The 23,047-nt window shown below is 46.2% G+C and overlaps 1 long non-coding RNA gene across 1 annotated transcript; it reads left to right on the forward strand.

The window, feature by feature from the left end:
- The first annotated feature begins 19,023 nt into the window (after positions 1-19,023).
- Positions 19,024-22,842, forward strand: LOC138930544 (uncharacterized). The gene is made up of 2 exons (XR_011446225.1): positions 19,024-19,092; positions 20,216-22,842. It is a non-coding gene; the product is annotated as an uncharacterized lncRNA (long non-coding RNA).
- Positions 22,843-23,047: the final 205 nt, after the last annotated feature.

Genomic DNA, 23,047 nt, shown 5'->3' on the forward strand with positions numbered 1-23,047 from the left:
TTCGCAGAGATGGTGAAACTGAGGTTCAAAGAGGTTAGCTTCTGAAATCACAAGAGTGGGCTTCAAAGCAGAGTTTAACTGGTGTCACAGAAAAACTCTAACCATTTCACTACCTTGCCGCTAGGTGAGTCTTGCTCCAAAAGGACAGAAGTATGTATTTATCCCTCCCACCTCAAGATCCCTGGGAAGAAAACACAGCTTTACTGAGGAAAAATACTGCAAAAAAATGAATAAATACAAATCTGCTTTCAAACTACAAGAGGCGCATGTCTTCAGTGTTTCTGAGCCAGAGCTTTATAGACAGGGCCCAGGGAATAGCATGCTGCCCAGCACAGGGTCAAAGTGAAACCAGAACATGGCTGCGCACACTGTATCTCTGACCCTAGGCAAGTGATTTAACCTCGCGGTGTTTCTGTTTTCTCATCTGTCTCAAGGTGCCAGTAATAGTACCTCCTCACAGAGCTGTCAACTAAAGTCAAATGAGCTAATCTTTGTAAGTTGTGTTAGTTGCTCAGTCACGTCCAATTCTTTGTGACCCTATGGACTGTAGCCCACCAGGGTCCTCTGTCCATGAGATTCTCCAGGCAGGAATACTGGAGTGGGTTGCTATTTCCTTCTCCAGGGGATCTTTCTGACCCAGGGGTCAAACCCTGCAATTGCAGGCATTTCAGGCAGATTCTTTACCATCTGAGCCACCAGGGAAGCCCAGTCTTTGTAAAGCACTTGTCATGTGCCCTGTATGTGGAAACACCATACAACTATTTGTTAAATAAAAATGAATGGGTATCTCTGTCCCCCTGTAGCAAGATCAGCCCAGAGGGAGGGTGTTCAAATGTTAGAGCCTATCTGTGGAACTAGCTGAACCCGGCTTCCAAGCCCAGTCTCATGACTGACTCTCTTTGAACCTCAGTTTCATCACCTCTAACGTGGGGATACTAATAGTCCCCACCCCAAAGGCTGTTCCTACTTTTAAATGAGATAGCACCAAAGTCCTGAACACCCAGCATGACCCAGCAGAGGGAGTTAGCACCCAACAAAGGTAGAGTGCTCATCATCTGAATCTTGGAGAGTGCTACTTCCCAATTATTTTTTTGCCTCTTCTGCGTTAACACACAATATGTAGTTTTGGAAATCCTGCCGCGGTAAAGGAACAATTTCATTGTTTTGCCAATGAAACTCCTAAACATTTTCTTTCAAGAGCCAGAAAAGGGAAACATTTTTGGTCATTTCCAAACCACGAACATGGCAATTTGTTTCCCCATTCAGTAAACCTGACCCCCCCTCACCCAAAGTTGCAGAAGTCACCTTGCAGGACAAAAAAAAATAATTGAAGGAATGAGTATTTTACTGCAAACAAACGCCATCTTTGTTTGCTGCCCAGCTTTGGGTGGAAAAATACCCTAACCCAGGAGCTTGGAAAATTCTTGAAAGTTCTCATTTTATTCCAACAAATCCAACCAATCTGGCAAGACTCCTGGCCGTGTGAACCGGAATCAGAATGAATCAAAACTCACCGAAAGCAGCACTAAAGAACATTTTGAAAACAGGAGGGAAAAAAAAAAAAAAAAGCATCCATCAACTCACCACTCTAACACAACTCTTAATTTTGGAAAGTTCTCTTCCAGTCTTTATCCACGTGCGGACATATTTTTACAGCACTGTAGTCATAGGGAAAAACTGCAGTAGCTTCAGCCAAGAACCAGATACCACACAGCTCATGTCACTAAACTTTCCAAGTGAGGGCTTTTGCCTCCCTCATGCACTCCATTCATTCTGTCAGTCAGCCATTCGACAACCCTGGATTGAACCAGGCTCTGGTGCTACACCCTGGGGAGCGCGGAGACCAGATGACTAAATCACAGTCCCCGCCCTCAAGCAGCTCCCAGTTTAGCAGGAGAAACAGACCAGTCAGCAGGAAATTAGAGTGCACCGTGATCAATGCATAAATGCTGTGAACTGCACAGAAGAGAAGCATTAAAGGTGGGCAGGAAGGAGAAGGGGAGTGGGGATGGGAGAGACCAGACAGAACATATGCAAAGACATGAAGTTAGGAGAAAACAAAGTGTCATCAGGTAGCCAAAAATAGTACAGAATGACTGGCTCCTAGGCAGATGGCAGTGGACGCGAGAAAAGAAAGGGGTGGGGGGGCAACTCATTAAGAGTCTCAAGGTTTCGGTTTCATTGTGAAAACCACGGGGAAAGCTTGGGAAAGATAGAATTTAAGCAGGGTAGTAGCACAGTCGGATACACAACTGAGGAAGACTGTCCCAGCAACAGAATGGAGGCTAGATGAAAGGATATGAGCTAAGGAAGAACAGGGGGACAGGTTAGCAGGCTATCAGAGTCATCGATCGAGATAAGGAGGGTCTAAATGACTGAGATGGCTTCTCCACTTACACTCTGTGTCACCTTAGCAGGTGACTTAACCTCTCTGTGCCTTAGGCTCTATTGTAAAGCAAGGATAAAAATATCTCCCTCGTGGAGCTGCTGGGAGGACTAGATGAGATACTGCATGCAAAGCACCTGGCACAGTGCCCGGTGCCCAGAAGACACTCAAGACGTGTTTCTTCCCCTTCCCCTCATTCCCTTGTCTTCCACCTCACCCTTCCTTAAAGGCTGGCACGGTATGGAGCATGAAAGTGGCCGAAACAGGATTCTAACCCAGATCAGTCTGACTCCAAAGGGCAGTGGAGAAAGTTTGAAAGTGCCGTTGTCAGGACAGTTACTTAGAAGGATTGTTTAGCCAAGTCGAGGGCCCAGCTGAGGTTGGAAACTATGAGTTTTGAGTGGGACTAATCAACAAAGTGATGGGATTTTCTCCAGCAGTGTTCCTCCATCTGGGTGTAAGCACAGAGGAGGAGGCTGTCAGTTAAATTTATCCAGGCTTGGGTTTTTGCCTAGGGGATGTGTCAGAAAGACACAGGGCAAGGGAGTTCAGGATATAGGCAAGATCCTGAAGTCTACATTCCAGGAGTTAGGCAAACAGAGTTGGCTTCAAATCTCATCTCTGTCCTGAACTAGCTGGGGGACTTTGGGAAAGTCACTCAACCTCTCTGAGCCCCAGTCACCTCATTAAAAAAATAATAATAACAACAGTCCCAGTCTCATAAAGTTACTGTGAGAATTACATGAGGTTATTGAAATGATGTAAGATGCCTAGTATGTGCCTGCCACATACATATTCAATTATTATTTTTAACATCATCATCATTTTCAAGGATGGAGAGAGGAAGAAGGAAAGCTACAAGGCTAATGGGATGGGGGAGTGAAGTGAATCAAGAACCTGGAGAGCCTCTTGAGGCAAGGGATGAGCTTTGAGGTCGGTGGGCAGGAGGGAGATGATGGGGGCTCTGAGATGGAGCAATTCTGACGGATGATGAAGGATGAAGCATGGTATGGCTAGAATGGAGGTGTGTCCTGCACATGGATCATGGATGTCAACTCACCCAGGATGATGTCAGGACTTGGGGTGGAGAAGAAGACAGTGAGCCAGATGTCGAACTCTTCCTTGAATGGGTGAGGGGGATGGGTGGCTAAAAAAGAAGAGTCGATGAGGAGAGGAGAAAAGAGAAGAGGGTGCTGTAGCCAGATGGCTTCAGAAGGAGGAGTTCTTGGCTGAAGCGGAGGAGTAGCGATCTGGACGCAAACAGGGGAAGCCAGAGCACAGACCCCACCTCCCAGCCCTAGGGTGTCTGTGGTATAGAAGTGTGAGAAGTGTCCACCAGAGGGCGCTGCAGGCAAAGCCGTGAGCCTCTCCGTGGAGACTCAGGTTTCAGCACTCGCAGGCGCAGAGGTAGAGAACAGTGTTCTGCGGAGCTTATTCAGAGTGAAGGGGGAATCGTTTCCCGTGGGGTGGGCTTTCCAGGGGGTACAGACAAGAGTGGGAGAGGGCAGTGGTAGTAAGATGGAGGAGTCAGGGGCGGCGGGGAACGGGAGTGCAGAGCAGAATGGGGACGGTATGGGAGAGGACAAACGATGGGCAGGGAGACTCACGTTTGGGCTGTAGCCAAGGAAGGGGGGATGTGAGGCTTGGTGGGATTAACTGTCCTCAGACTTTCAAATGAAGCTTTTTTCCCTTTACATCTTTTGTTTATTATAAAAGTAACACATGCTTCTTTCAGGCAATTCTAATCATTACTGAAGTGAAAATCCACCTCCCCATTCCTTTCCCCAGAGGTAACCACTGTTAATCTGTCTATCCTTCCAGATTTTTTCCAATGAATAACAAATAATATCCTTAACGAAAATCAGATCCTATTATACTGATTTTCCTGCAACTTGCTTTTATCACAATATTATATTGGAGACATCAATCATATGTAACATATCTGTATATAAAGATCTAGCTATAGATATCAATATCTAAAGACCTCACTTGTCCTTATTTATGGCTTCATTGTCACTGTCATCATTACAGTAGTAGTAGGGGTAATAATAGGTAGTAATTATTGAATGCTCTGTGCCAGGTACTAAATATTTCATAAGCCATCATAGGGGTTATCTCATTTACTCTTCACAATGTTATGAAGGAGGTAATATTTTTATTAGTATCATTTCCATGCTATAGATGAGATCATTGAGGCACAGAGAAGTTTAGGAAGTTGGGCAAGGTCACACAGCTCACAAGGGCTAGAGGAGGAAGTCAGATCTAGGTCATCTGACCACAGAGCCCAAATTCTTAATCATTAGCATAATGAAGCTTAGTCTGCTACTATTTGGGCATGTTGTAAATTCTTTACAAATTATAAATTATGACACCAGCTCTCCACAGACATCATTTAGGTTATTTCTAAATTTTCGCTACTTACAAATAATGTTTAAATGAAGATCCTATTCATGGAGTATTTCAAACAGCTAAACTCCTAAAAGAACTCTTGCTGGGTCAAATAATATTTCAAGCTGCTCCCCAGGAATTGTGCTAATTTAGATGCACATCAAGAATGAATACATGTGACCGTTTCACCATAGCCCCACAAACGCTGGATTTTAGCAACCTTTTAAATTTCTGCCAGTCTGAAAGGTGAGAAACATTTCAGCTCTCTCAACACTGTTGTAATTTGCATTATTATTACTTAATTATTACTGAGGTTTTGAACCTTTTCATATGGCAAAAACCATTTGTGTTTCCTCTGTGGATTCCCTGTTCATTATTCTTTGACTATTTTTTAGTGGACTGTTTATCATGTTCTCATTGATCTATAGAAGCTCTCTCCTTCAAGCGTCTGCCTGCAATGCAGGAGACCCGGGTTCAATTTCTAGGTCGGGAAGAGCCCCTGGAGAAGGAAATGGCAATCCACTCCAGCACTCTTGCCTGGAAAATCCCATGGACAGAGGAGCCTGATAGGCTACAGTCCATGGGGTTGCAAAGAGTCGGACACGACTGAGCGACTTCACTTTCTGTGTGCCAGATACTAAGACTAGGAATATAGCAGTGAATAAGCAAAGCTTCCAGCTTTCATAAAGCAAACACGTAGGTAGAGGAAACAGATAACAAGCAAATCATTAAATAATGTAATTGCAGGTCATGGTGAGTGATGTAAAGAAGAGCACACATCCTATAATGGAGCTCTTGAAACATTATGAATAATAAACCTCTGTCTGCCTTTGACTTTATCCTGGTTTGTCCTTTGTCTTTCAACTTTGCATGAGATATCTTTTGCCACAGCAAACGTGTTCAATTTTTTTTCCAGGCAAATCTGTCATTCTTTTTCTTTATAGCTCCTAGGGATTTTTTGTTACTTTCCAAAGACTTCCCACCTCCGTTTTTTAAAAAATTTTCCTATGCTTTCTTCCAGTCTTTCAATGGTTTCTCTTTTGAAAATCGACAGCTTTGACTAAGCTGCGATCTATTTAGAAATAAAGAGGGAGGCAGAAATTCAGCTTGATTTTTTTTCCAGTGGCAAGCCACTTGTCACAGTAAATGGCCCCATGGATTAAACGGTGTATCCTCTTCCCCACGAGGGTCCAGCGAGGTCCACAGAAAGCAATAGCCTTGCTCAGGGTCACATAGCAAATTAGCAGTGCCAGAATCGAGCAGGACTGTGAGGTCCCAAGCGTGGCTGACTCCCATGGCAGCAATGTGGGATGGAGCTCACCACAGCTCCATCTATCACTGCACTGGATCCGCCCTCCCTGACCAGGGCCAGGACTCACTGTCTGCTGCCAAGGGCGCTTTCCCTTTCTAGTAAGCCCCCTGCCCCCTGGCTCAGAGATAGGCATGCAGCAGCGGTCCGAAGTGGCTCTGCGACTTATCAACAGGCAAACACCTGCTGATCTGCGCGAGCTACCTGCCGTGAGGCAGTTTGGGCTGCAGAGGACTGGGGGCAGAGGACAGATAGATTTGCCACTTTAAGAATCAAAATAGAAAGTGTCTGTTCTAAATAAAGAAATCTGGCTTTGTTTCCATTCGGTGGCTGACAGAGCAGCTGCTGTCCTGGGAGCCTTCTGAGGGGGCTGCCTCAAATTGGGCCAAAGCTGGTGGTTTGCAGACTTCTGGGGTTTGTTCTGAGGCCCTGGCTCTAGAATCTGAAAGGTCATCTTCCAAGGAAAAGGAGCACACCACCAGGGCACTTGGCCTAATATTCCATTTCATGGGTTGTCTCCTACACAGGGTTTTCCTTCTCTGTCCACATTTCCCGGAGGCTGTTCACGTGGTCTCACCCCGAGCAGGCAGGCAGGAAGGGGTCTCCAGGGAAACAGACATGTGAAGTGGGGCTTATGTCATTCTGGCTACGTGAGGCAACATTTTTTGTTTAAATCATATTTTCCCAGGAGCTTTTCGGTCAAAGTGTTCGAACAAAATAGGTAGATAATTGTCACCATTATTTCGCTCGGCTTTCCGTGGATAGACACAGCCAAACACATTAGCACATTCTTATCATCCTACTAACCTTGATGGGTATTATGTTGCTTCTCTCCAAAACTCAGCAGTGAATTTACTGCTTGCGATAATGCAAGGCAACCTGATGGCCTCGGATCTGTCCCCCAGCTACAGGCAGGGTGGGCAGCAGGCCTCTGCAGTGAGATTTAAAGCGGTTCTTCCCATGCCAAGGACCACTCCAACCCGTCACACTGACTCCAGATATTCCCACAGCCAACACAGTGGAAAGAGACCCCGAGTTTTGGCTCCAACTCTGCCATTACTTGCTGTGTGACCTGGGGTAAGTCACTGCCCCTCTCTGGGACTCGGGTACTTTCCAGCAAAATGAGAAGATCAGTCTGAGTGGACTCTCTCACCAAGCTCCTCATCAGAATCACCAGTAATACTTACTGATGTGCAGATTTCAAGCCCTAACTCAGACATCCTGAATCAAATTATCTCAGTTTTAGGGGTCACTATATCTGTATGTGAACAGAACTCCCGGTGATGCCGCTGTACAGGCAGGTTTCTGATCCAGTGAATCAGATGACCTCAAGGCCACTTCAACCTCTGACGTTAGCTGGTTTGATACCTCCCTCAGCATTTCTGTATTTTTTTTATCTCTAAGAGGGATGCTCCCCTTCACCTCCCAAACCCCACGCAGAGTCAGGGATACTTGCTCATCACGAGCCCTGAAGCATTCCACCACCCACTGGTTAGACTTTGAGCACAGAAGCCAGGAGGAAAAGGTACATACCTTATTGTTGGGGAAGGGGGCTAGGAAAGAAAAAAGCAACAGTAGCAATAACAGGAAAATGGGGAACTAGATCTGCCTGAAGTTCAAGGCAGCCTGAGACCTCCACCGAGAACATAGCTGTATTTTAGGGACCGCACTTGAGGCTCCCATTCCCTGGAGTCCTCTCCACTTCAGCCCAGGTCACACAGTGCAGCGAGGTACAGACATGCTAGGGAATAGCCTTCTTTAATTGGTGAGGTCTTATGGCTTTTGAGGTTGGTACCACAAGTAAGAGCGTAAACACCTCTCTCCCCGACTGGGACCATCTGAGCCCAGTCCCTGGACCCAAGCATGATTCAGGCCCAGAGACCTGTAAGAAGCACTGGGCCTTGCATGCACCACAACTGCTGAGCCTGCGTTCTCGAGCCCAGGAGCAAAAACTCCTGAAGTCCACGCGCCTAGAGCATGTGCTCAGCAACAAGAGAAGCCAGCGCAGCGCAACTAGAGAGTAGCCCCCAGGCTCCACAACTAGACAAAAGCTCATACAGCAATGAAGACCCAGCACAGCCAAAAATACATAAGCAAATAAAATGGAAAGACGCACTGCTCCTTGACATCAGGACACTCTAGCTTTGGGGAAAGCTCTGAATTAGAGTCCTCCTTTCAGAGCGGACACCCTGCCCTCTTTCGGTGATCGAGAGACCCCATCTACTGCCACTATTATCCCCCAACTCTGCTGCCCTAGATCCCTGACTCTCTGGCTCTAGGCTTGAGTCCACATTTATTATTCATTCTTCAGTTGCCCATTATTTACTAAGCACCTACTCTGACCTGGCACTAGGTTAATTAGGCCAAATTGAAGCAAAACAGACATGGTCTTGGCCCCCGGGAAGCCAAGAGGCTAGCACAGTAAATATCAATCTTATCAGAATCGAAACTTCTCTTTTTATCATAAATGTCCCTTGTTGTACCCCTTTGTGGTCTGCTCACTCGCTTCAGTCGTGTCGACTCTTTACAACCCCATGGACCTTAGCCCGCGAGGCTCCTCTGTCCGTGGGATTTTCCTGGCAAGAATACTGGAGTGGGTTGCCATGCCCTCCTCCAGTATTCTCCTCCCGACCCAGGAATCGAACCCGTGTCTCCTGTGTTGCAGGCAGGAACCTGCTGAGCCACTGGGGAAGCCCGTCATACCCTTTTATTATCCTGAAATTAAAATCATAGCTATAATAACCTGCATACACACATAAGTTCCAAAAGATCAAGAAGTGTCCTGCCACACAAAGAGGAAATGAAAATAATCCATAATCAACTACAATGTATTTAAATATGTAAATACTTACGTAGGATGACAGTGAAAGACTAAATGAAGTAGACAGAGACTTGCGCCTTCATCGAGAAGCCCCACGAAATGCAACAGCTACAGGCACAAACTGATAAGGGATGTTGCACAGACGACTGTAATTCCAAAAGCAACATCACTACTGTTACCACGTGATTTTTGAAATGGTGAACGACTGTGGATAAACCTCTGGGAGGAGAAAACAAAGTTCCATCTTCCCTCTCTTTACACAAGATTCATTAAAACTGTGTGTGGAGGCGAGAAAGCCAAATTTTTTGTACATATATGTAAAATATTTACAGTACACGTTCTGATCATTATAAGAAGAGTTTCCACCTCCACGGAAGTCCAACAAAACATTCAAAAATCACATAGGATGTTGGACTAGTCTTCATTTTGCAAGACTGTCCTGGGTAAAAAATCCATCTGTCCAGACAGGAGATGCAAGAGACACGGGTTCAATCCCTGGGTCATTGGGAAGATCCCCTGGAGAAGGGCATAGCAACCCACTCCAGTATTCTTGCCTGGAGAGTCCCATGGACAGAGGAGCCTGGCGGGCCACAGTCCATGGGGTTGCAAAGAGTCAGACACGACTGAGCACACAAACAGCACAGCATCTGGGCAGAGCAGGACGTGAGGCTTCTCCATTTCTTGTCCACTAAATGACCTCACACATTTCCCCAAAGTCCCCTAGGGGGCAGTATTGGCTCAGTTTCGCGTCATCAGGCCAAGTGTCTCAGTTTCCATACTAGAGCTTTGTCTGATTCTCCCCAAATCCTCATCCCCTTCACCCTTGCCCCCAAGGAATGGAGTCCAGTCCTTGCTACCACTGTCTGACGGGACTCGTAAGCCTCAAGCCCTCTTGATCAGTTCAGCTAGTTTGCTTCCACCGAAGGCAACTGCTTGTCTGGATTACAACCTGTTGCTCCCACTCCTTTCAGGTGCCCCCGCTGAACTCGGCACCCGCCGCAGAGCCTCCTATGCCATGCCAAGAGTGCCCCTACTTGCAGATGGCCGCCCTTCAGCTCTGCAGGTCAGCCTCGCCGCTCCCCACCCAGCTCCCAGTTCCCCTCCATCCCCACTCTGGGCGACTTGAGGAGCTTCACTTAGACTCTCTGAGCGGCAGTTTGTTCATTTGGAAAAACGGCGATAATAATAGTACCTACCTCCACAGTGTCCTTGAGAGATGAATGAAATGAATGCTTATAAGATGTTTAGTAGCCTGCCTGGCACACAGCAATCCACCCGAAAATGATAGTTTTTGTTCCTATTCTGGGAATCACATGGAGTGCACTGAACACTGGCTTCTGCTGACTCTACTTCTCCCATTCTGCATGTTTCCACTTTATCTTCCAGACCAAGTTAGAAGTTTATATGAGGCTGAGCAGGATGGGTCTGCATCTGGCTTGAAGTTCCATTTGCTGAGAAGCAGTAAGCTGGGAAAATCTTCAGCGCTCTCTTCACCCAGGCCAAAAGAATGCTTTTTAAGTTTTTTTTTTTTTTTTCCTATCCTGTTTCATCTCACAAACACTATCTGAGAAGGAGTCATTGAGCAGACCAGAACTGGGGAGCGGGATTAATTAGGAACTATCGTTAAAATACAGCACCCACTTTCTTGTCTGAATCAGTGTCTGGTGAAGTTGGCTGCACGGTTAATCACCTAAGCCGTGTTTGCACGTTGCCAGAGGTTTTGGAGGAAAAGGGAAAAAGACAATCAATCATCCATGTGTCAAATAGAATGTTCAGCTCCTGTACAGAGATGATACTAAAAAGTCATCTCAGTACAAGCAGTGAGATCAGGGCAACAGACATCTTGAAGGTTCTAACTGTTTGCTTAGCATTAACAAAGAATCTTGAAGAACCTAGAAACCACTGCAGGGAATGTCCAGACATTTGTTTATTGATCAATATTTATTGAGCACGTACTATGTGTGTGGCACTGTGCAGGCTATAGAAAGCAGAGGAATCAGTCTAGAACCTTCCCTTCATGGTTGCTATCCAATGGGAGAGTTGTGGTGGGATGGGGAGAACCAGTCCCTGACAAAGCAACAGAAAGCCCGTCAGCTAGGTCTTTCAGAGTAGGTGAACATCCTTCAGTTGCTATAATCATTGTTGGTTAGTTGCTAAGTGGTGTCTGACTCTTTTCCAACTCCATAGACTGTAGCCCACCAGTCCACGGGATTTCCCAAAAAAGAATACTGGAATGGGTTGCCATTTCCTTCTCCAAGGGATCTTCCTGACCCAGGGATCGAACCCATGTCTCCTGCTTGGCAGGCAAATTCTTTACCACTGAGCCACCTGGGAAGCCGGTTGATGTAAATTACATGCTCACAAAATCAAGCAGCCCAAATATTCTGCTATTTGGTGGAGGGGGGAGACAGTTGAGCTTATTGAGGTGGCTATTTGGCTTTACAAGTGAAGTGAAAGTGAAAGTGAAATGGCTCGGTCATGTCCAACTCTTTGCAACCCCATGGACAGTAGCCTACCAGGCTCCGTGGTCCATGGGATTTTCCAGGCAAGAATACTGGAGTGGGCTGCCATGTCCTTCTCCAGGGGATCTTCCCAACCCAGGGATCGAGCCCAGGTCTCCTGCATTGCAGACAGACGCTTTACCATCTGAGCCAGACTTAGACTGAATGCTTCAGGACTAGATCTTGTGTCCAGCAGATCTGGGTTTAAGTTCTGGCTGTGCCATTTTACAAGCTGTGTGACCTTGCCCAAGTTGCCTAACCTCTCTGAGCTAGTTTCCCCCTGTGGAAATTGAAGGTAATGACAGTATCGTCTTTGAAGGATTACTGTGAGGATTAAAAGAGATATCTTACGTAAAGCACTCGGCATCAAGCCTCCATCATAGTTAATGTTCCTGAAAAAGGCAGCTTACTATAATCATTAAAAGAGAGAAAATGGCTATCACATGCATTGGCCCAAGACATCTCGAAACTCTGGAGAAAAATTCTAGCCACTCGCATTAGCAGTGAAGGCAGGTTCTCCTCTCCTCCCTGCAGCTCTAGTATTCTCAGGGATGACCCAGCCAGGTCTGGTAAGATCATGAGCAGGTAGAGAAAGCATTCCCAGGACAGCTCCTCCCCTCCCCCGCCCCCCTTCCTCTCCCCGCACCCCAGGCTAATCTGGCTTTTAAGGTGCCACCTACTGGCCCAGAAGGATCTTCCTTCACCCACTGAGGCCCCTGTCAGAGAGCCCTCGGTCATCCAGTTTCAATATTCCTCTCTACAATCTCCCTTTGCAACTTGGCATCCTACATCTCCTTCCCTGAGGTATAACAACATGAGAAAGGATAGACACATTGTAATGTGACCTTTTAAAAAAGAATGACCTGTATGTAAAATCCATCAGCGCCTCCTAAAAAATGCAAAACCCCACAAAAGGCTCTGACTCATGGTTGGGAGCAACAACGGGCACACCTGAATAGATTTTTCTAATTTGACTGGCAAAAAATTTCTCTCTGAATCTCCCCTCATAGTATGTCGTTTCCACCACCAACACCCCCCCCCCAAAAAAAACCCACTTTGCTTTATTAGGAGAGATCATAATGGCTGTTCCAACAGAATGCGGATCACAAAATCTGCTTCTGAAAATGCTACCATGTGTAGTATTTTGTTGTTTCCTGCTTATTAATACAATACATTTTGCCTCTGAGTCAAATGTTTTTCCTTCTGCCAAGAAAAATCGTGAGTTACAGGAAATCTAACAGGCTTAATTAGTGAGGAGTTTAACTTAAGCCAGTGGTTTTGCAATCACCCCAGCCCAAGTCAGGCTCACTCCCTGCATTTAGTGGGAAATAAGTGGTAGGAAATGGCCTTTAGCAACCTTGTTAGAGAAAAGGCACTGTACCAGCAAGCCTGGTTCTCCCAAGGTAAAAAATGGCAGGCTGAGGTCACTGTAATTATCAACAATGCTTTTTGCATGCAGGTTCCTACTACATATGTCACCTGTTACTTTCAACTTTCTATAATTACAGTTTCTTCTGGTGAGATTGTGCTGCTTTCCCTGCCTTTTACCAACCAGCACACTTGAGAGAAAATCATTCATGGCCCCTTGAGTTTGCCCTGTAAGTGTATTTTAAAAAGCAAAGCTTCTTAGACCAGCCAAATGAAACTGATTGGAAATGTTCACCATAGAAACGGGAGACCTATTACGTATAATAGCCGAGCTCTTTGCAGCCAGGTCCTAAGCACTAGGCCACAATCTCAGAATGAAAGAACCTGTAAAGGCTTTGGAAGATAGCCGTGAAGATGATTAAGGGATTGGAAAAGAGGATCTAGGGGAAAAGGTGAAAGGTATTAGGATTAGAAGGACGATTTAGTCCCAAGAGAAAAAAAAAAAAATGAAGGCGTTAACCAGCTGTTTCTTCCTTGCTATCAATGGCATGCAGTACATGAATGGCAGCATGAGATACTCTAGGTTAGATGTAAGAAAGAACTTCCCAACAATGCATCTCCTTCAACACTAAAGGTCATTTATTCTTAAGTCCTAAAACACTGGTAGAGCCCCAAGCACATGTTGGACCATGTACTGGGTCCTGGAGAAGTTCACAGGCCAATGTTGTTGTTGTTTTTGTTGTTGTTGTTCAGGGACATTAAATAGATTATTACAAGACAGTGAGGTGCGTTCTATAATACAAGGAATTTGGAATGCTTTGAATTTTAAGAAAGCCGGAGGGGGCCTATAGCAGAATATTATATGTCACTTCCAGTGGGGTCTGAGACAGCATCCAGCAATCAAGTACATTGATATTTCGGGAGCAAAAACACATGAATATTCACACAGAGTGTGATAGAAAAATACTATAAATAGCCTCATACCAGCGCAGGTTTGGCTGCCAAATGAATTTACCTTAAACTTACAAAAGGCCCTCAGTTTTCAGAGCTTTAGGGTTTGGGAAGGATAGATATGGGAATGTGTATCTGTGTGCACCGAGTCGGGTCTAGCAGCAGGACTTGGGAAAGACGGGACTTTTGACTGCAAGCAGAGAATGTGTGTCTAATGTGCCCTGTGGCCTCAGGACTGTGGACATGTTTTTGAGGAACTTGACTCTGTGTGTGTGTGTGTGTGTGTGTGTGTGTGTGTGTGTGTATGAAGCAGTGGGAAAACTTCATTATCCCTCAGGTCAAGCCCACATTCAGGGCCTATATATAAAGTAGCCCCTGGTAAGGCATCCCAAATGGTCAGCCAATGGTTTTTGTTATGGTTATGATGATTTCAAATATTTGGCCCCTTGGTCCCTATGGGCAAGGCCACCAAATTTCAGAATCAGCATCCTCCAGTGGGGTCCACAGGGTGTGGTAGAACCACTGAAGGGGGTTGAGGGGACATCTTTGACCTTCCTTTTTAAGCTGTGTTCATACCTGCTGTGGTAGATGGCGATGCATGTCAAGAGACAAAGTGAAAAGCCTACAGGGAGGGGCACTGGAGTGCCTTCATCTGTGGGCTGAGGAACACCTAGTTACCCTCTCCCAGCCAAGCACCCTCACTTAGGGGGTAACCTCCCTTGAGGGGGAACACCCAGTGAACCCTGCCACACCCTCAGAAGTTGTTTCCTTTCCAAAGGAAAGGGGGCAGTCCTTCTGCTAAGTCTCCTCTTAGCAGTCAGAAAAAGGAGACCCCCACCCCTCAGGGGCCATTTTCTACTGTGACCCACCTATCCACAGGTGTCACCTACACGTAGAGATGAAAGACACCAAGACTCTCTTTCTGTCTTTAGATACCCCCCAAAGTATGACCTCCTCCCTGGTCCTCCTCTCTGCCCTCCGGGAATCCAGGCTCACATCTTTTCAGGATGAGCTCAGCCTCCAGCCACTCCCTCTGAGGCCTGGCTTCCCAACCTTGGTGATTCCAAAGTTCACAGCTGTTGCAATACACAGGGCCCACCCTAGGCAAAACTGTGCCGGAGACACAGCCTCCTATCAGCTGATTTCCCACACCCCCACGCCCTACCCCTGCCTGCCTGGCTTTCCTCTTCCCTGGGGAGTCAGCTCCCTCTAACCTTTTCCTCCCCTCCCCCTGACAGGAAAGGCTCTGATCAAGGAATCTGCACTCACACATATACACAAAACAACCCTGCCTGGCCCAGCCATCCCCCGCCCCCGAGACCACCCAGGGCAGTTGGACTCAAAGGGATCGTCCACCGATGGTAGAGATAGTGGCATTACTCACAGGCCAGAAGGAAGTCTCTGGGTTGGAGGGGGGAGGCCTTCTCAACACCCATCAGATAACGATGTGGGGCCATCAAGTCAGCCTTCACCATTTGAATGTAAGATGGACTGTGGTGACACTCCTCGCAGGAATGGACTCTGCTTTCTGAATTCAAATCAGCTCATGCACTCAAGACAGCAGGAGAGAATATCCAGAAACGGGATCAGCCCCAGGAACTATGACGGCTAGTTGTTCCAAAGGTTGAGGGTGTCAGAGGGAGCCACTGGGAAAGAAAGGGAAGAGTTTCCAAAAGGATACCTGTTGGTGAGGCAAAGAAAGAAGCAACGGGGGAAGGGAAACCTAGATGGCAGGGGCGGGGGTAGGGGAGCCAGTAGAAACAGATTTCAGGAAAGATTTCACATTTTTCAAGTGATTATTCTGTACTACAGGCTTCCCTGGTGGCTCAGTGGTAAAGAATTGCCTACAGTGCAGTAGATGCAGGTTCGATCCCTGGATCAGGAAGATCCCCTGAAGGAGGGCATGGCAACCCACTCCAGTATTCTTGCCTGGAAAATCCCATGGACAGAGGAGCCTGGTGGGCTATGGTCCATAAGGTCGCCCATAGGGTCACAGAGTCAGACACAACTGAGCGACTAAACAAGAACAACATTTTGCAGTAGACACAGTGGCTGTGTTGTCTCATGTCATCCTCACAACCTCCCCAGGAGATGAGAAGTATTATGAGATCCATGTGACAAAAGAGGAATGGGAGGCTCGATGAGGTTAAGTAATTTGTGACAAAAGACACAATTCATCCTGGAACGGTGAAGCCAGATTAAAACACTTGTTGGTGTGACTCCAGAGCTCTCAGCCCTCCGAGGTAGGCACCAAGCACCTTGAAAATGTAGGAGGGGCCCCCATGTATCTGTTGAAAGAGATGCCCAGAGCAACCTGTAACCCCGCTCCCCATAACCAGAGCCCCCCCCCCCCCCCCGACAGCTTACACAGGGGCCGTTTGCTCCTGGGTTAAAGATTGCATTAACATGTAAACATGTGCTCTGGAAAAGTTTAGCACAGCCCAGAAGTCAAAGTCTCAGAGGAGTTGCAAAGGACAAAGCTCCCAATGGGATGGGCTACCTGGTAGGCCCCATAGTAGTGGCTACAGGGGTGGGTGACACTGTGACACAGAGTCCCTGAGACACCTTACAAGCCTGAAGACATCAAAGACAAGCTTGACTTATGTCACTGTATTACCCAGAAGAGACCCCACCCTCCATACACAAAAAGTAGAGCAGGCACTGGAGACCAACAGCCTAGGTTCAAATCATGGCTTTGCAACTTCCCAGCAACATGACCCTGGGCAAGTCACTACTCTGAATTTACATTTCCTCATAGTGAAGGACAGCAAAGTGTGGCATGCTGTAGTCCATTGGGTCGCAAAGAGTGGGACATGACTTAGCAACTAAACAACAACAACATTTGTAAAATACAGATGGACATTAAAAACATCTCTTTCAGACGTGAGATGGTGCATGTGAAATATTCAGCACAATGCCTGGTACTTAGTAGAAACTCATTAAGTATCAAATCCATCTGGCCAGTTCTTACCACCTCTTGGCAGAAAAGGGAGACCCAATTTGAAAGCCCTCAAAATAGCTTCTGAAGATAACTGGGACTTTCATTAATTCATTCAACATGCAAGCCCTGAACCTCTCCTTCTATCCTGGAGAGTCAGATATGAGAAAAAAAAAAAGTCCTTGTTCTCAAGGGACTCACATTCTAGTGGGCAAAGATGCAACATACTCCAGCCACTTGATGGAACACATTATAAAAGTGGTAGATCCAAGAGGGCCGGGGAGACTCCTGAGGGTACTGAGAAACCTTCCCAAAGAAGAAAGCTGAGGTAGAACTTGAAGGACAAGTAGCAGCTGTTAGGCAGACAGGATAAGAAAGTATATTCCAAGGGAAGAGAATAGCATATGTTGAGTAACAGAACAGGGCAGGTTTAGATGGAACTGGAACAGCGAAGATTAGTGAGAAGTTACCCTGGGGAAGGAGTCAGATGGGGTAGAGGACTCTTGAGTGACACCTCTGAGCCAAGAGATGACATTCAAGATTTATAATAACCAGTGTGGCATGGGCAAGAAACATTTTGAAAAGACCCCGGAGCCATAAAAAATAAGGTCCCGATGGGGTCTTTAGGAAGGGACTCCTCATATTTAGAATCGTTTTGGCCACTGAAGTGACTACAGGTGGATAATTGGTGCATTTGCTATTACAGAGACTTCCATGCTATTTGAAAATTTAGCCTGACATTGACAGTAATATATGGCATACAAGATACATATACAGTGGCACATAATACTGTTGCACAGAAGCATTTTTCTAACGTGTATGCATATCCGTAGAGAAGAAATTCTCCACTATCCTGCTAAAACTTGGGTGTGTAGTATTGTCATAGCTGCCCTAAGTGTGTAGGCCACTGCTACTGCTAAGTCACTTCAGTCGTGTCCGACTGTGTGACCCCATAGACGGCATCCCACCAGGCTCCCCCATCCCTGGGATTCTCCAGGCAGGAGTACTGGAGTGGGTTGCCATTTCCTTCTCCAATGCATGAAAGTGAAAAGTGAAAGTGAAGTCGCTCAGTCGTGTCCGACCCTCAGCTACCCCATGGACTGCAGCCCACCAGGCTCTTCCATCCATGGGATTTTCTAGGCAGGAGTACTGGAGTGGGGTGCCATTTCCTTCTCCAATGCATGAAAGTGAAAAGTGAAAGTGAAGTCGCTCAGTTGTGTCCGACCCTCAGCTACCCCATGGACTGCAGCCCACCAGGCTCCTCCATCCATGGGATTTTCTAGGCAGGAGTACTGGAGTGGGGTGCCATTGACACAGCCACATGTCATCTATCCCTAATCACTGTTGAGTTGCTGTAACATGGTCAGTTGAACTGAATGTCTTCCCTTTGAAATTTGATCCCTGTCAATTTCTTTAAAATGTCTTAGCAAATCACTTGAATGAACCCACATCTTCCCTCTCTCCTATTCATTGCCTTTGCTATATAATAATCTCAGATAGTCAGGTTAGAGAAGGAACGTTTTTTAAATTCTCTTTGGACTCCATAGAGCTCCCTCTTTGTTAATTATCTTCTGAACCCCCTGACTCATCCATGGTCATCCCACACTATCATCTGATGCTAGCATGGATATTATTGTCTGACCTGTTGTTTTTCTAAGCCTCCCAAGTGAGAGAATCAGTAATACAGTCTCGCCACACAATGAGGTTATATTAATCATTTATTTACAAGGGAACCAGGTCACCTTTCACGTCAGCTCTCCTAACATGTCAATTTTTAACACATCTAACATGAAACAGCCCAAACAAATCAGTTCCATCTAGCTAAGGGCCTGAAAGCAAATGTTCTTAGAAAATTAGTAAGAACAAAAATGATGGGGTTTTTTTAGCGTAGTTTAGTGCTAACCAAGTCAACGTGGCCAGGGTCATCTTCACCTGCTATAGGTTGTGAGGGCAAATGCAACATTGTGTCTGCAGGAAGTCGGAACCCAGGTTTTACACTTTGGGAACCAGACTGTTCTCTGTTTAAATTTCAGCTTTAGTACTTGCTTGCTGTGGGCCTTAGACAAGTTTTTTTTTTTAACTTCCCCAAGTCTAGGTACATTGGAGATAAATATACCGCCCTCACTGGAGAAGGAAATGGCTTCTCCAGTACTCTTGCCTAGAGAATTCAGCAGACAGAGGAGTCTGGTGGGCTGCTGTCCATGGGGTCGCACAGAGTTGGACACAACTGAAGCGACTTAGCATGCATGCATGCATTGGAGAAGGAAATGGCAATCGACTCCAGTATTCTTGCCTGGAGAATCCCAAGGACAGAGGAGCCTGGTGGGTTGCCGTCTATGGAGTCGCCCAGAGTCGGACACGACTGAAGTGACTTAGTAGCAGCAGCAGCAGCATCATACCACCCTCACAGGGTTGTTGTGAGGATTGAAGGTAAGGAATGGAAGTTGGAAGGTGCTTAGGCTTCCCTGGTGGCTCAGATGGTAAAGCATCGGCCTACAATGCGGGAGACCCAGGTTCGATCCCTCGGTCAGGAAGATCCTCTGGAGAAGGAAATGGCAACCCACTCCAGTACTCTTGCCTGGAAAATCCCATGGACGGAGGAACCTGGTAGGCTACAGTCTATGGGGTCACAAAGAGTTGGACACGGCTGAAGTGACTTCACTTTCACTTTCTTTCATGCCTGGCAGTGAGCAGACACTCATCAAGTGGTAGTTATCATTATTGTTACTGCGTGTCCATTGTAAAGCAGAAAGAACCCAAGACTCTGAGTCAGAAGCTTAGGTTCTGTTCTGAGCTGCACCACTAATGAGGCAAAGATACTGTCTCCTCTTTTGACCTCAGACACTCTGTAAAATGAGAATGCTGAAGGGTGGCTAGTGCATCACATGACTTTCTCCAGTCTCCTAATCAACATTCAAGACAGGCATCAACAATCAATCACAGCACTTGTTCCTGAGGAGCAAACAGAATCATTCTCAATGCCGGATCCCAAATAGCCTCTACTGCTCAATTAAAGTTGGCAAGTGAAATGAACTTTATTTGCCTTCCCTGCATTAAATGGCCTCAGACATACGTTTTAGTGATACCATTCTGTGGCTCTGTGGAAGAAGTGCTTTCTGATAAAGTTTGCAAGTCAACTCCAAGGTGAAGTGAAGGGCTCTGGGATCAGAGAGTGACTTCCCACCTAATGAGATGGAAACAAATAATTCAACCCAAAGGTGTAAGGCAATAAGAGCGACCTGGATTTATGTTTGTTTCTTCTGCTGTGTCCTTGCTCTGTGACCTTGGACAAATCACTTAACCTCTCTGAGCCCCCATTTTCTCATTTGTAAAAACAGACCTGAGATGGTTATGTAAGGTGTTAACATCGGGGGAAACTGGGTTATCCTTGCAACTGTTGTGTAAATCTAGAATTACTCCAAAGTTTAAATATTTTTTATTTTTCAAAAAAAAAATAGGCAGAAGGGCAATTACCTTGGGAGACTGTGAAGATGAAATGAGATAAAGAGGGTGGAAAGCATGTAGTTCGGCGCTTTTCTTTCGCCCCTCCCAGGCATCTCCCTTCACCTACACCTTTGAACTTGCTGAGCACCTGGAGAATCAGGAGGTATGTTTTCTGGACTGTGATGCCAGCAGGTTCACCAGCCTGACAGCATTGTAATTCAGAGCCTTGCTGCCAAGCCAAAACCCTGCCAGCAAGAAGGTTGGTTTTACATGGTCCTGGGATCTAATAAATGTGTCACACATTGCCAGAAAGCAAAGTGGCCTATCTTTGTTGGACTCTGAGTGTGTGTATGGGTGGGGAGGAGGGCAGAAGGGTGCGTGCAGTGGGAGGCGAAATAAGAGAATCGGCTAGAATCCAGATAAGACTTGCAAGTAGCTAGTCAAGGAAGCAGGTTCAAGCTCCACCCCCACCCTCCAACTTACAACCCTCTTTCTTGTTGGCTTTGGGTAAAAGCACTTTTTTCAGATAGACCCCGTTAGATCCAAATGCATTGGAGGTGGGGGGGCAGAAGGAGGAATATATAACCAATCAGTAGTTGCTTGCTGTTCCCAGGCCTGTTTGCCCACAATCCATCCCTTCCTCTTCCCTTCTCTGCTGATATTGTAGCAGGAGAGGACAGAGAGGGGAGCGGGATGAGTGGACCCCTGCAGGCTGTTTCCCAGGTTCTGGTGGGTTTGGCCAATGGAAGGCACCTGTAGGACTTGAAAAGCAGGAGGGAGAACGAAGCTGGGCTATTTCTCTCCTTCCTTCTCTGCCTCACGTGATGTCCCCCACAATGACTGTGTCTCTCTTGTGGCTCCAGTTTCCACCGAGCAACCTAGCTCCCTCACTTCTAGTGTAGGAGCTTCTTGCTGTGGCTAATCTCCAGGTAGCCTCATTGTCCTTGGCTTGGCACTGAAGCTCTCTCATCAGCTGGGTAACCAATTCCCTGCACTGAATTCCTTCTCCCTTAAATACTCAGTGATTCATTCCTGTTGTCCCAGTTGGACCAGACTGATCAACCCTCCACCAGCCCAGAGCCAGGATTCTTGCTCTGCACTAGTCAATTTTCATTTTGGAATGCAATGCTCTGAGAGACTTATCTGGGAAATCTGGGTGGGAGATTAAAGGGAGTGGAAGAGGTTTGAGGAATTAGAAATGGAGGTCAAGCTCAGGAGAGCCTGGTCACCTAAGTAAAGTCTCTGAAAAAAGAAGGGAGCGAGAACAGAAAAGCAGCTGAGCTAGTTTAACCACTTCTCGAATTTGCACTGTCTTGACCCGTGATGCTCTGAGTCCTCTGCTTTGGCAGAGAGCAAGTCAAAGCCTAGAAAGAGAAGAATGATGAGCACCCCGCCCTCCTCTGAGTCAGCTCTAGAACAGGGAAAGAAGAGGAGAGAAGTTCCAGGTTGTGGCAGGCCTGGCTGTAGGCGGCAGACACATTCCAATCAGATGAAGGAGAACAGCCCTAGGAGCCCCATGGAGCCCCTCAATCAGGCAGTCCTGAACAGTCATGATCAAACTGTTCCGGATGAAGGACTTGCTTGAGGCTGAGTGACAGGATTTCAACAGCAACAGAAACCATGCAGGACTGTCCCCAGGACTGAGGTCCCTTCGCTTCATCTCATTGCAAACTGTGTTTGGGGCTGTATAGACCCAGCTACAGTGCTTGAGTCTCATTCATCAGCTACTAATTGACTGCATGACCTTGGAGAAGTCAGAGAGAGGGCAGTTAGGCCCCCTGCTTACCTAAGAGGACACATTTTGAGTATCCAATACACATCAAACTGTAATTCCAGCTTCAAGGAGGAACAGAGCAGATGTCTGAGAAATGCTTCCTACTGGGGGCTGGGAAAGCAGAATGGAAGCTAGCCTGTAGTGCTCAAGAGCATGGTTTTAAAGTTGTTGTTAGTTTGGTTAGGGGCAATGGTAATACTGTCATTGGATATGAAAATATCCCTAATTGTTTTAGATGTGTCATGAAGTACGTAGAGGCAAATGATATAATACCTGGGATTTCCTTCCAAATATTAAGGCAAGGCCTTAAAGAAAAGAGAAAAAGAAAAAGATAAATAAAGCTAACATGAAAATAATCTTGATAGCTATTGAATCTGGTAATGGGTACACAGGGATTTCACACTATTCTAATTTTTTTTTCTTTCTCCAATTTTTTTTTAAATTAAAGTAGCTTCCCAGGTGACTCAGCAGTAAAGAATCCACCTGCAGTGCAGGAGACGCAGATTCAATCCCTGGGTTGGGATGATCCCCTGAAGAAGGAAATGGCAATCCACTCCAGTAAATTCCTGCCTGGGAAATCCCATGGACAGAGGAGCCTGGCAGGCTACAGTCCATGGGGTTGCAAAAGAGTCGGATACGACTGAGCGACTAAACAACAATAACAAAGAGTAACTTTACAATGTTGTGTTAGTTTCAATCACTTTCAGCAAAGTGATTCAATTACATATACACACAAACATTCTTTTTCAGATTCTCTTCCATGATAGGATAAGATACGGAATATAGTTCCCTGTGCTATTGCAGTAGGTCCTTGTTGTTTACCTATTTTATATATAGTAGTATTATACTATTCTACTTCTGCCTGTATGAAAATTTTCATAATAAATTTTTAAAGCATGTGTTTTAGAGTCAGGCCTGAGTTTGACCCCAGTTAGTTAAGCAATAAATGTGTAATGGAGTAATACTGGCTACCAGGCCCTGTGTTTTGACTCAGCAGTGGTAGGTACAAGAGGCACAAAACAGACCAGGTCAGGGGTCCCAAACAGAGGAAAGGCTTTCAATATTAGGTGGCCAGAAAAAAGTGACAGATGTCCACCTCATCTATCTAGGCTCTTTCTAAACTGCCTCTGATGTCTCTGATGCCTCTGATGCCACTTTTTGCTTAAA

This window comes from Ovis canadensis, chromosome X, assembly GCF_042477335.2.
Source record: "Ovis canadensis isolate MfBH-ARS-UI-01 breed Bighorn chromosome X, ARS-UI_OviCan_v2, whole genome shotgun sequence".
NCBI lineage: Eukaryota > Metazoa > Chordata > Mammalia > Artiodactyla > Bovidae > Ovis > Ovis canadensis.